The sequence below is a fragment of the Carassius carassius genome, chromosome 2 (genome assembly GCF_963082965.1).
Source record: "Carassius carassius chromosome 2, fCarCar2.1, whole genome shotgun sequence".
Taxonomy (NCBI): Eukaryota; Metazoa; Chordata; class Actinopteri; order Cypriniformes; family Cyprinidae; genus Carassius; species Carassius carassius.
Genome location: NC_081756.1, coordinates 18,490,018 through 18,503,395, shown reverse-complemented (window position 1 = coordinate 18,503,395; position 13,378 = coordinate 18,490,018). Strand labels below are relative to the sequence as shown.

General features: G+C 36.2%; 1 protein-coding gene across 1 annotated transcript in view; it reads right to left on the bottom strand.

The window, feature by feature from the left end:
* Positions 1 to 13,003, bottom strand: part of LOC132105458 (tight junction protein ZO-1-like) — a 144,533-nt gene extending 131,530 nt beyond the window's left edge. Inside the window, exon 1 of the mRNA XM_059510683.1 lies at positions 12,858 to 13,003. The gene's annotated coding sequence lies outside the window, so the exon portion shown is untranslated. The remainder of the gene's footprint in view (positions 1 to 12,857) is intronic.
* Positions 13,004 to 13,378: the final 375 nt, after the last annotated feature.

Below are 13,378 nucleotides of genomic sequence, written 5' to 3'. Positions count from 1 at the left end.
CATATCCTACAGAAAAGCATTAAAAACTGCTAGATCCGATTACTTTTCTTCTCTTTTAGAAGAAAACAAACATAACCCCAGGTATTTATTCAATACAGTGGCTAAATTAACGAAAAATAAAGCCTCAACAAGTGTTGACATTTCCCAACACCACAGCAGTAATGAGTTTATGAACTACTTTACTTCTAAAATCGATACTATTAGAGATAAAATTGCAACCATTCAGCCGTCAGCTACAGTATCACATCAGACAGTGCACTATAGACCCCCTGAGGAACAGTTCCACTCATTCTCTACCATAGGAGAGGAAGAATTGTATAAACTTGTTAAATCATCTAAACCAACAACATGTATGTTAGACCCTATACCATCTAAGCTCCTGAAAGAGGTTCTTCCAGAAGTAATAGATCCTCTTCTGACTATTATTAATTCCTCATTGTCATTAGGACATGTCCCCAAAACCTTCAAACTGGCTGTTATTAAGCCTCTCATCAAAAAACCACAACTTGACCCCAAAGAACTAGTTTATTATAGACCAATCTCGAATCTCCCTTTTCTGTCCAAGATACTAGAAAAGGTGGTATCCACACAATTATATTCCTTCTTAGAGAAAAATGGTATATGTGAGGATTTCCAGTCAGGATTTAGACCGTATCATAGTACTGAGACTGCTCTTCTTAGAGTTACAAATGATCTGCTCTTATCATCTGATCGTGGGTGTATCTCTCTATTAGTTTTATTGGATCTTAGTGCTGCGTTTGACACAATTGACCACAACATTCTTTTGCATAGACTTGAATACTTTGTTGGCATCAGTGGAAGTGCATTAGCATGGTTTAAATCGTACTTATATGACCGCCATCAGTTCGTAGCAGTGAATGAAGATGTATCCTATCGATCACAAGTGCAGTATGGAGTACCTCAAGGCTCAGTACTAGGGCCGCTACTCTTCACGCTTTATATGTTACCCTTGGGAGATATCATCAGGAAACATGGTGTTAGCTTTCACTGTTATGCTGATGATACTCAGCTCTATATTTCTTCGCAGCCCGGTGAAACACACCAATTTGAAAAACTAATGGATTGCATAGTCGATATAAAAAACTGGATGACGAGTAATTTCTTACTGCTAAATTCTGAAAAAACAGAGGTGTTAATTATAGGACCTAAAAACTCTGCTTGTAATAACCTAGAACACTGTCTAAGACTTGATGGTTGCTCTGTCAATTCTTCGTCATCAGTTAGGAACCTAGGTGTGCTACTTGATCGCAATCTTTCCTTAGAAAGCCACGTTTCTAGCATTTGTAAAACTGCATTTTTCCATCTCAAAAATATATCTAAATTACGGCCTATGCTCTCAATGTCAAATGCAGAAATGTTAATCCATGCATTTATGACCTCAAGGTTAGATTATTGTAATGCTTTATTGGGTGGTTGTTCTGCACGCTTAGTAAACAAACTACAGCTAGTCCAAAATGCAGCAGCAAGAGTTCTTACTAGAACCAGGAAGTATGACCATATTAGCCCGGTCCTGTCAACACTGCACTGGCTCCCTATCAAGCATCGCATAGATTTTAAAATATTGCTTATTACTTATAAAGCCCTGAATGGTTTAGCACCTCAGTATTTGAATGAGCTCCTTTTACATTATAATCCTCTACGTCCGCTACGTTCTCAAAACTCAGGCAATTTGATAATACCTAGAATATCAAAATCAACTGCAGGCGGCAGATCCTTTTCCTATTTGGCGCCCAAACTCTGGAATAACCTACCTAACATTGTTCGGGAGGCAGACACACTCTTGCAGTTTAAATCTAGATTAAAGACCCATCTCTTTAACCTGGCATACACATAACATACTAATATGCTTTTATTATCCAAATCCGTTAAAGGATTTTTAGGCTGCATTAATTAGGTAAACCGGAACCGGAAACACTTCCCATAACAACCTATGTACTTGCTACATCATTAGAAGAATGGCATCTACGCTAATATTTGTCTGTTTCTCTCTTGTTCCGAGGTCACCGTGGCCACCAGATCCAGTCTGTGTCCAGATCAGAGGGTCACTGCAGTCACCCGGATCCAGTACGTATCCAGACCAGATGGTGGATCAGCACCTAGAAAGGACCTCTACATCCCCGAAAGACAGCGGAGACCAGGACAACTAGAGCCCCAGATACAGATCCCCTGTAAAGACCTTGTCTCAGAGGAGCACCAGGACAAGACCACAGGAAACAGATGATTCTTCTGCACAATCTGACTTTGCTGCAGCCTGGAATTGAACTACTGGTTTCGTCTGGTCAGAGGAGAACTGGCCCCCCAACTGAGCCTGGTTTCTCCCAAGGTTTTTTTCTCCATTCTGTCACCGATGGAGTTTCGGTTCCTTGCCGCTGTCGCCTCTGGCTTGCTTAGTTGGGGAGACTTCATCTACAGCGATATAGTTGACTTGATTGCAAATAAATGCACAGACACTATTTAACTGAACAGAGATGACATCACTGAATCCAATGATGAACTGCCTTTAACTATCATTTTTGCATTATTGACACTGTTTTCCTAATGAATGTTGTTCAGTTGCTTTGACGCAATGTATTTTGTTTAAAGCGCTATATAAATAAAGGTGACATTGACATTGACTAACACATTATTCAGTGCATACAGGCTGGAATAGCGTCTTCACCTTAACAAGGGGGTCGTCAGAATCTGACAGTGTTTCCATGGTGATGGGGCGAATGGATTTTCAGCTCTTCCATTGGAACTTCTCTCTGGAAAGCTCAGTTTCTCTTTCAAAAAGAGTGGATGACATACAGAAATTGACAGAGATACAAGACAATGTACTGTGATTACGTCAGTTGCTAATGTCTAGTGTGTGTGGTGTATTACAATACATTCATTAGAAATGTGTGTGGTCCATTAGAATTCAAGCATGTGCACGCTCAGTCAATTTCAATCATTGGATAAATGATGGACTGAGAACTAAATGGAGATATCGTTCTACTAATGGGCTACTGAAAAAAGACTCGGGTGCAGTGTCAAGGTTCCTGATGTTGCCATGGCATCAGGACACTACAGCTGAAGGCAAAATGAATAAATAAGAATAAGAGAAATAAAATAAAACAGTCTTAAATGTGAGAAGAGAAAAGCATTAAACAAGTGTCGCTCTCCTACATAATTTTCTTACTTAAAGGAATAGTTCACCCAAAAATGTATGACTTTCTTCCTTCTGTGGAATACAAGAGAAGGTATTTTGAAGAATGTTGGTAACCAAACAAGAGTTTTTCAAATTATCTTCCTAAATGGTGACAGATTTTTGGGTGAACTATCCCTTTAACTAGTAGGGGAGATGAGCATCAGACTGAAATGAAATTAGTTGCAGGGATGAAATCACCATTATATACCACCACTATCCTCCTCAGGTGACCATAGTTCTAAATCTCAGTGTAAAACAAAGAATTTACAGACAAAACAATTTAATTTGTGATCATGATAAATTATGTTAAATGACAGAATGGGGATTATCAGCAGATTCTCACACAAGATTTTCATTTCTAGTAAATTGAATCATTACAATAAAGTAATGTACAAAATTTTTTTAATTGCCCATCCTGGTATTGGGGGGAGTTTTAAAAACAGAACACTTTGTTCTTGATATTAATTGACAAAGGATAAGAGGTGGTTTCTAAATTCGCTCAATATGTAGCATATATATGAGAACATTACGTTATTAATATGAATAAATACAGAGAGACAGAGACAGACAGATAGCCAATACTGTCTGGGACAACTTTAAAAATGTGTGAGAGAGCAAGAGAGAGAAGTAGGAGCCCAGTTTTCCACTCTTATATTTTGGCTAACATGTTTGTTTAAAATCTAGACCACTGTTCAGACACGTTAAAAGACATCTTCCCTTTTCCATTATGCAAGGCCAATCTATTTACATTTTTGTAATTAAATTTAAGTTCTTCAGGAGCTTTGTTTGAAACCAAACGCTGAGCAATGCCTCTTGCGTGTGCGCGTGTTTCACTTTTATTAATTTAGCATCCTTCCTTTGTTTATTTTAGCTGTTTACAGCATTAGGCCTGATTCTGATTGAATGCCAAGACTAGTTGCAGGAAGGAGGGGGTCTTTTTCTGCTGCACCAGCCACTTCTGCACTGGCTTATCAAGGTCGGCCAATAAGCTGAGAGCCAGAGACTGTGGAGGAAGAAACCTGAACCAGCACAGCATCACAGCACGGCCCACACAATTCATGCTCCTTATCTACAGGAGATAGGAGAGAGTGCCCTGTTTCAAAACTAAGCTCCCAACTTTTTGATTTGTTGTGAAGGAGGGTCTTTCTGGCTGATGTTAAACTTCTTTAGAAGTTTACTTTGAAATGCCATCTCCATTTTAAGCTAAACATAAATCGTGATGACAAGGAAGTAGCGACGGATCTTTTCTTTACTATTGTAACATGCATCCAAGTGTAAAAGATTATCGAAAAAGGAAGAAATGTATGGCGGGGACTTCGTTCTTTGCATCTGGGCCCTGCATACATTACCAGAGAGAAGTCTGTCGGTTTCTCCGGAAGATCCAGTTAGACATTACAAGGTCAAAACATAAAAATAAAAAAAATATGTAAACATTTGCACAGATGAACTGTTCAAAACAAGATTTAAAACTTGAATTAAGAAAATTGATAGGGTGAATTTTTATTTCAAAATTAAATTCTTAAATTAGGGTTTGTGAGATGTTTTACACAGCCGAGACACTGGGCTATAAACACAACCTTAAGTATAGAAAGAATGTTACATTTCCACCAACAGCTTGTATTTTGTGTATAACATAACATAACACATAACATATAACATAACATATAACATAACATAACATAACATATAGTGGAAACACTGGAGGACTGGCTTTGTAATCAGCCATTTTTAGCAGCTTTCTGAGCTATGCTATGGCAATGCATTTAGGTAAACAATCCATAACATCTTATATAATACAATAATTTCATTACATCTCTATGGTCTTTTTTAAAATGGCCCGTTAAACTATGCACTCTCTAATGTTTGCCTGTGTGGTTGGATCGATAAGGCAGATTAAAGCCCAAGCCACATCAACGCACACGAGACCTATCAATTATCTCACTTCAACCAGTCAGGCAGAACTCCTACAGAAAGGAAAGCACTCTGAAATTTCAAGATTAAGGGAGCTGGAATGAAATGATATGGGGCTCTAATCCATCACAGCCTACTCTTGAGTTGACCTAGCCAAAACGTTATCGAATTAAATTATTTTTAAGCAAGTGATAAACCTAAAGGCCAGGCTGAAACAAAAGTCTAAATAAAGAGTGCTAGAAGTGCATAAAGTCATCTGAAGTATCCTAAACTAAACATATGGTATGGTACGCAGCAGGGATGTCGGGAGAAAGGTGGTGATGATTTTGGGAACCCCAGCTGTCTGGGGGGGCTGATGATTTCAATGGAGGGGGAAGGAACACATTTTCACAACCTGCACAGGGCCCCGTATACACTAGCTACGGCCCTGCATAACAGTGCTATATATGACCCTGGACCGCAGTCTTAAGTCACTGGGGTATATTTTTAGCAAAAATAGCAAAAAAATAAAAATAAATAAATACATTGTATGGGTCGAAATTATAGATTTTTCTTCTATGCCAAAAATCATTAAGATATTAAGTAAAGATCATGCACCATGAAGATTTCAGATTTTCAAATAGATGTATCTTGGCCAGATCCTAATAAACCATACATCAATGGAAAGCCTATTTATTCAGCTTTCAGATACTGTATAAAAATGGACACATAAAAATTGGCAATTTTGAGATCTATGGTCACATATCATTTTTCAGTCGATGTTAGAATTTAATTGCTACTGATTAATCAGTTGATATTGGATATTTAATAGCAAAAATAGAGGTAATGAGTGTGTAAAAAAAGAGGAACTGTGCAATTATCTAACAATCACCTACAGTTAATACACAAAACACTAATAATTGAAACAAATAAACATTTAAATGTAATCTTTAGCAAAAAATATGTAAAGACATATCCATTCTTCATACTATAACATTGTGACGTCTGAACTAATGCAGTAAAAAAAAAAAAGTGCTTTATTTTAAAACCATACAATGTTTTTGTGTTTTATTTATTTTATAACTCAATTTTAATATAGGCGCATGTTTAGGTTTTAAGTTTATTGATTAAAGTTCCATAGCACCTGATTAAAAAAATGGAATAATCAGTTTCTTCGAAGAACTAATTACATAAACAGTTAAGTCGACTTCACTTGTACAGTGGAACTATAAAGATTTAAGATAAGGGAAAACAACTAGATGTATAACTATATATGGACAGATCCATATACTGTATACTGTACATGTGACACCCACCTCTCTCTTTTGTACTTACTCACTTTTAAGTTTAATATAAAATTTGGCAGCAGCACTGGCCCAAGTGAGTCCACACTCAGCAAATATACAGCAAGAGTCTCCCTGGCAGTCTATTCAAGGACATCCCATTAACAAACACAAGGAGTTGACTGACAAGTTGTTGATCCAATCACAAACGTCCCCAGGAGTCTCTGGCGGTTTTCCCAGCGGTTTCTGAGTCACTTGCACATTTCACAAACATGGCCTCTCAGCCAGCATCAGTCAGGAACTATTTAGTGGAGCTCTGAAAAATCTCATTGGTTTGTCCCCTAACGGCCAGGAATGGAGAGGGTAACCTAATGCAGGCTGACAGTCCTCTTCTCACAGTCCACACTTTTTCCTCCTTTTTCTTTCTTTCTTAGTCTAAGGTACTTTACACTAGAGCTTTGGATGTGGTCAGTTTTGAAAAAAATCTTAGGTTTGGATTTTGGAAGTATGCAGAATTAAGATTAGTCTCTCAAATCATAATGCACTGAAAATAATATTCAAAAATGCACGTTGATTTTTCCAGTCCAGTTTCTGTCACGCATCAGCCGGGAAAGCTTATTGGCCAATACAGATAATTTGGCTTATTGGCATAAACTGATTAAAAAAAAACAAAAAAAAAAACCTTGGTATCAGTTACTACTATTACTATATGACAATTTTTCTGAAAAATATTCAAAAAAAAGATGTCTCTAAACTAATACAGGAGTCAACAGTCAACCTGGACAGATTATCATAATGAGAGATTCTTTTCTATGCAAGGTTTTGTACAACGAATTTGGGGCAGGCAAATTAATCATGCAAATATTTAGCTCATGGTGAAACAAGACTAAATTATACACCTTCTTGTACTCATGCATCTTTTTAAGAGTCTTCAAGTATGCTTTAAACCCAAACACTGGGAACAAACAAGTGTCTGTAAACAGAGATTCTGTATAAATGGCGAACTCAGTCTCAGAAAAGAGTTTAGACTGCCAAGTTACTGTAGAGCTGGGGTCTTAAACTGTAAAACTGCTGAAGGGATGATGTGAGATCAAAGCGCTGGAACCCAGAGCACCATATACAGTAAGAATCGGATTAAAAGAACAACATGAATTGAGCAGAAGAGCGTTTGGTGTGTGTTTGGACAAGACTGCAGCTGTTTAGTGAGGCCAAAATGAAACAGACTCTACACTTGAGCATGAACTGAGAAAAAGCAGATAGTGATAAACAATCTGACAGAGCACTGGCCGCCTGTTTGCCAGAAAACAGGAAGATGAGGATTTGGATAACAGCAAAATATTCTAATATTGTAAATGCAACACCATACACGACTTTTATTCTTTTCAGATTTATTCAGTCTATATTCTAGAGCAACAGCTTTATCTTATCTTCAAAATATTCTGAGTAATATCTTAAAAAGATGTCTTTGTGCTAATAGCAGTGTTTGCTGACTATAGGCTGAAGCTTTTAGATTTGCTCACCACACAAACGTACCTGGTTTTAGAAGGGGTACAATGTTTTGTAACCGCAAAATTGCAGTTTCCTCTCAGTCATTTGCTTGATGGCTGAAGAAGTAAATGGCCAAACGGTCCCACTCATTCACAGAGCCAGCTGGCCAGAGGTCCTCCCACCATCTGCACCAGACCTGACAACGGCTCTCAGTTCCTCAGGTGCAATAACTACAGTAGCAAGTAATGGGACATGTTGCTGCAAATAGTACCCGGCAGCTGCCCGTTTGCATTTCGGGTTTTCCTCCTAAATGGTCATAATACAACACACAACAACATTTTAAGCAGTGAAAACAACTGTAAAATTCATAAAGACAGTAAAACCAACATGCTGTACATTAACTGTTATTATTGGATAAACCCTAAAATGTACAACACTGCATCAAAACCAAATATTTTATTCATAAACAAGTTTAGAGACTGAAATATTGGATGCTGAAAATTATCATTTTTTATTATTATTTTGAATTGTAAGAACGTTATTCTTATATGCAGAAAATTGGTCTTTATCTGCCGTTGATTTAAATGCTTTAGATTTTAAACAAGCTTTTAATTTAGATGACAATACACGAGCACAATATCTGTGAACTAGTAGTGAAATGCTTGCTTTTTACTGACTCAACATTCACCAAATGCTTCGAACTAACTGAGAATGTTTTAGAATTACACTCGTCTTCACGCTCTAATTAAGGGTTTTAAAAGAACATTTATTTTAGTACTCTTCTACTGAGAGAGTTGGATACAAGCAAAATTATACTCAAAGGGAAGGCAGGTGATGACACTTCAAACGTGAAGCTGAGAAAGGGGGGAGAAAAACAATTCTACAATTGCCTTAAATCAGAGACACCTGCGATGAAAATGGGCCCTTTAAAGTCATTAGCCGAGCTGGACAAGACATTGCATTTACATTTGAAACAAAGCGGCTGATAGGCTGTGAGTCTACTCATATAAAGAGCCCCTGCACACGCTAACCAATTTGCACACTGACACCAAGCTCTGGCTATGAACTAACAAAGAGCAATATGACAGGCAGTGTGATGAAACAGCATGGCAAAGTAAAATCTGAAGCTGCTCAAAGCTGTTGTAAATAAGGGTGAATGCGATTTCACAAAGTACAACATGTTCCTTGATCAACATCCTTGTTGATCCTGGAACAACATTCCAATCAAAATTGAGGGACGAGTTTTCAAGAAATGTCAAAATTAGGCTTGAAATCAGGGATACTTCTATACCCTTGTTATTTACCTATCATTTCCCTCTGATTTTAGTCATAAATTATGGGTAAGGTTAGGTTTAGGGATTAGGTGAGGTCTATATTTTTTGACTGTAATGTTGATCCAGGAACGTGTCTTACTTGACAAAATCACGGCGACCGTAAATAAGCTTGGGAGTGGATCCTCACCACTGAAAAGTCACAGTGCAGTAGGGATTGGTGCTTCAGAGCTAAACTGGCCTCATTTGAGCTCACAGGACATCCACATACTAATCCCCCACACTTCCTATCATCCTCTTGGCTTTCATCTGTCCATGTGCATGGCTCCGCCAATCCAATAAGCATGTGTGGGCTATGTTACGAACAGTAATGTAATGTACAGTAACATGTAATGTGATCACACAATTTGGCAGGCATTAGAGGAGACTGAATTAATGCACTACTGTACTGTATGGCTTTAAGTTTGTAATAATTAAATATTACATTTGTTTGAAGAATTATCCATTTATTTATTTAAAATGGTTTGCACAGGTATTCACAATATACATACACCATATTTGTTATTAGAAAATACTGTTTTATATAAATGTATTTTATTTTTTATTATGATGAATTTAATTTAATTTAATGAATAATACACACATCCAAATCAAATCTCCAGCAGGTGCAAGACCAAACCCGGATTTTTAAGCTCAAATTTTAGATTTTTAAGAGCTGCACAAATAAAATTAATACCATATGAGCGGGGTAGGGCAATGGTAATATATTAAACTGTAAAATGGAAGTTCTGATACAACTTTTCACAAAAACAAAAAGTTTCATTTAAACCATTTAAAAGAAAAGTATCAATCATTATATTAATTTAAACAAATTATATATCAGTTATTATATGAACTAAATAACACAAATATATTTTACTGTCTTCATTTAGATTTTATAATTCATTATCTTATTGATCTACCAAATTTACAGTTTGCTGTGTAAAAACATGGGTGCTCATTTTTATCAATTAAACCATAGCCTTTTCATGTTTAATCCACATAAATCTATATACATATATAGACATAAATATTCTTGTCTTTCCTTCCTCAAATTTAAGATCTCTTAAAATCATAATTAAGACTTACTTGTACCATTTAATACTTTTTATGGTCTTAAATTCGATACAATACAATACGGCAATGTTGCTTTTTAGTTGAACAGCATATGGATTATTCTTGTTCAATGTATCATAATTACACATTATTAGAATTTTATCAGCCAACATTTGATATTAAAATGTACCTATTTTAAAGGAATAGTTCACCCAAAAATGAAAAAGTACTCACCCTTGGAACATCAAAGTTGCAGATGAGTTCACAGATTTGGAAAAATCTAGCATTTTATCACTTGCTCACCAATGGATCCTCTGCAGTGAATGGGTACCGACAGAACGAGAGTCCAAACAGCTGATAAAAACATCACAATAAGTCACAAGTAATCCACACGACTCCAATCCATCGACTAATGTATTGTGAAGTGAGAAGCTGTTTGTTATAAACAAATCCAGAACAACATCTTTAACTTCAAAACATTGTTTCCAGCTAATACGAGGACACCGACTGATGAATGCTGGAACATCAACAGTTTTTTGCTGTCTCACCCGAATATTTATATAAGATGACAAATACTCACCTTGAACTCTCTATTCTACATTCTCTTTTCAGTGCTACAGTTAGAGGTCAAGAAAGCAATTTTAATACTAGATACTCCAATAAAGGCATGTGCACTAATTCAGATTAACTGTGTTTTATTTTTACTTTTGGAATCTATTGTACTTTATGTAGTATGACGTGCAGTATACCACATTATAATGATGACTTGCTTACTCTAGTCACACAACAAAGAAGAAGAGAACATTAATGAGATAAACTCTGTAGCGATCACTGCATTCCTAACATTTGTTATTCCAGGATCTTCGGCTGCTAATCTCTCCATATAAACAGCATGAGAGGAAACATAGCCGCCACATCCTGCATGCTGATTTCTGTTTAAATTCAGTCTGTCCAGTTGTATATGCTTGTAATGTTTTATGCATAGTTTCACCAAATTGTTTTTTGTACCTTTTGCAAAAGTTTGTTTCCTGTTCAGAAGCGTACCAGGGTTATGAAGTTATATTTTAATAAACGTGATTCTTTATTTATGTTGCTTTCAGGGTTCTGTCAGATGGTACTTTAGTTTACCCCTCTTAGCCAAGAATAGACTACTTGCAAATCTAAGTAATGGCTTTCTAGATTATGCCTTATTACGTTTAAAGCTGCTACATTAAACTATAATGTTATGTCACTATAATATAACTTAGCTCTAGTATATGCAATGTATGAAGAAAAATATACTGCTCTATCTGGCAAAAAAAAAAGCACAAAATGATGATGCTGAGGCCTGTCTCTTAAAATGATGCAGATTATGGAAATGTATTATCACACACACACCAAAAAAGAGCACTGAACCATAAAATGCCGATTTAATTTGGATAGTTTGTCCTTTATCAGATTTAATGTTTAATCTAACCCATTTGCTGAATACATATTCATAATCGCTAATCATAGTATGGCAAAACAGTCTTAAATCTTGTCATCTTTAGCTGTTCACTGATTTTAAGCATTTTGCATCAGCTTAAAATGCTTATTTAGATAATGAATGAAAACACACATATCTTTATAGATTGAGAGAGTTAAATACTGTAGCATCTCAGTATCATTGTATAGTAATGTATATCAGGATTAAATACTATTCAATATAGTAAATGTTTACTCACAAGATGCGCAAAAATACAAATGCAACACCTAGTTTCCAGCAAGAAAATCATTTTGTGATTTATTCACGGTGAACCTATTGTAACCTTTGTGACAGAGGAATCTCATTTCAACAGCAATCCACAATTACCCAGCAGATATCACGCTATGCTTTTACTGTACAGTTGTCTTTTTCTAATGGCCTTCTGGAGACAGAACACAAAAACACAAAACTACATAACAGTACTGTCCACTAAAAACAGGAAGCAATCTAGCTTTAGTAAGTGCCAACAGCATCCAGCTCCATATAATTTACTGACCTGTGGGCAAACCTCATGTTGATATAAAGCATGTAATGACCATAGACTGTAAAAAAAACAAAAAAACAAAACAGGTAATGACAGACACTTCCACAATCTCTTCAACAAAACCATAATTAGCATCACTAGTCATAGTTTTGTGTTCCTCATATAAGTTTAGATCACCACAAAACCAAGACCACTTTCTGAACAAGGAGAGCAGGCATTTGTTTCCACTGAAAGTGAGGGGGCTTAAAGCAGTCTTGTGATGAAGATTCATTTTTGTACTGCTGCTGATTTATGGTGCAACATCATTGCATTTTAACAGATAGTCTTCACATTGTCACATGCTGTCTTTCCCTCTGTGCTCTATGGTGGATACACATGGAGATATAGAGGCCACTTTGGCTCTGTATACTTTGGCCATGTCTTAAAGTGACAGTATGAAATAACTGGCTGCCAAGATATGACAGATATGATAAAGCAAAAGCCTGGGTTTGTAGAATAAACGTGTTTAACCTTTGTATACCTTTCGTAGCACAAATAAACTCATGTGAAAAATTACGTGTGCAAACATAATAAACTGTCAACCAATTTGAAACTGAATAGCAGACACGTGGAAAGTAAGTTAAGCACAACACAAACAAAGAAGTTCGCTTACCTAAATCATAGTTGACATGTAATTAAGTACCAAACTGCACAGCCAAACAATAACAAATACCACTTGATCAGCTGTTTTAACCCTTAAGCTGACTTATTTTAGGTTGATTGGAGGGCAGAAATATATTCTTGCTATCCGTGCTATCAGTTGTTGAAAATTTCAAGCGTTATGAGGCCTGACTACAGAGTCTGCGCTCTTAAATTACGCCTTTTTGGCGCCATCTGGTGCACAGGAGCGTGTACTACACTACTTTATCCTACTCCATTCCCACTGTACTAGCAATAGAATATTTAAAGAGACTTTAATAGCCCAGAGTTTTAAGCTTCGACAGTCCGACGATATTTTATTGGACGTTAGTGGCAATAAATAAATAATGTAAAAATTAAGAAGCACATTTTTCTATATTCAAAGTTCAATTTGAAGCATCAAAACTGCTAGGAATATTATATGTTAACACAAACAACAACAACAACAACAATAATATAACAATATAATATTATTTAAAATAATAATAACAATAT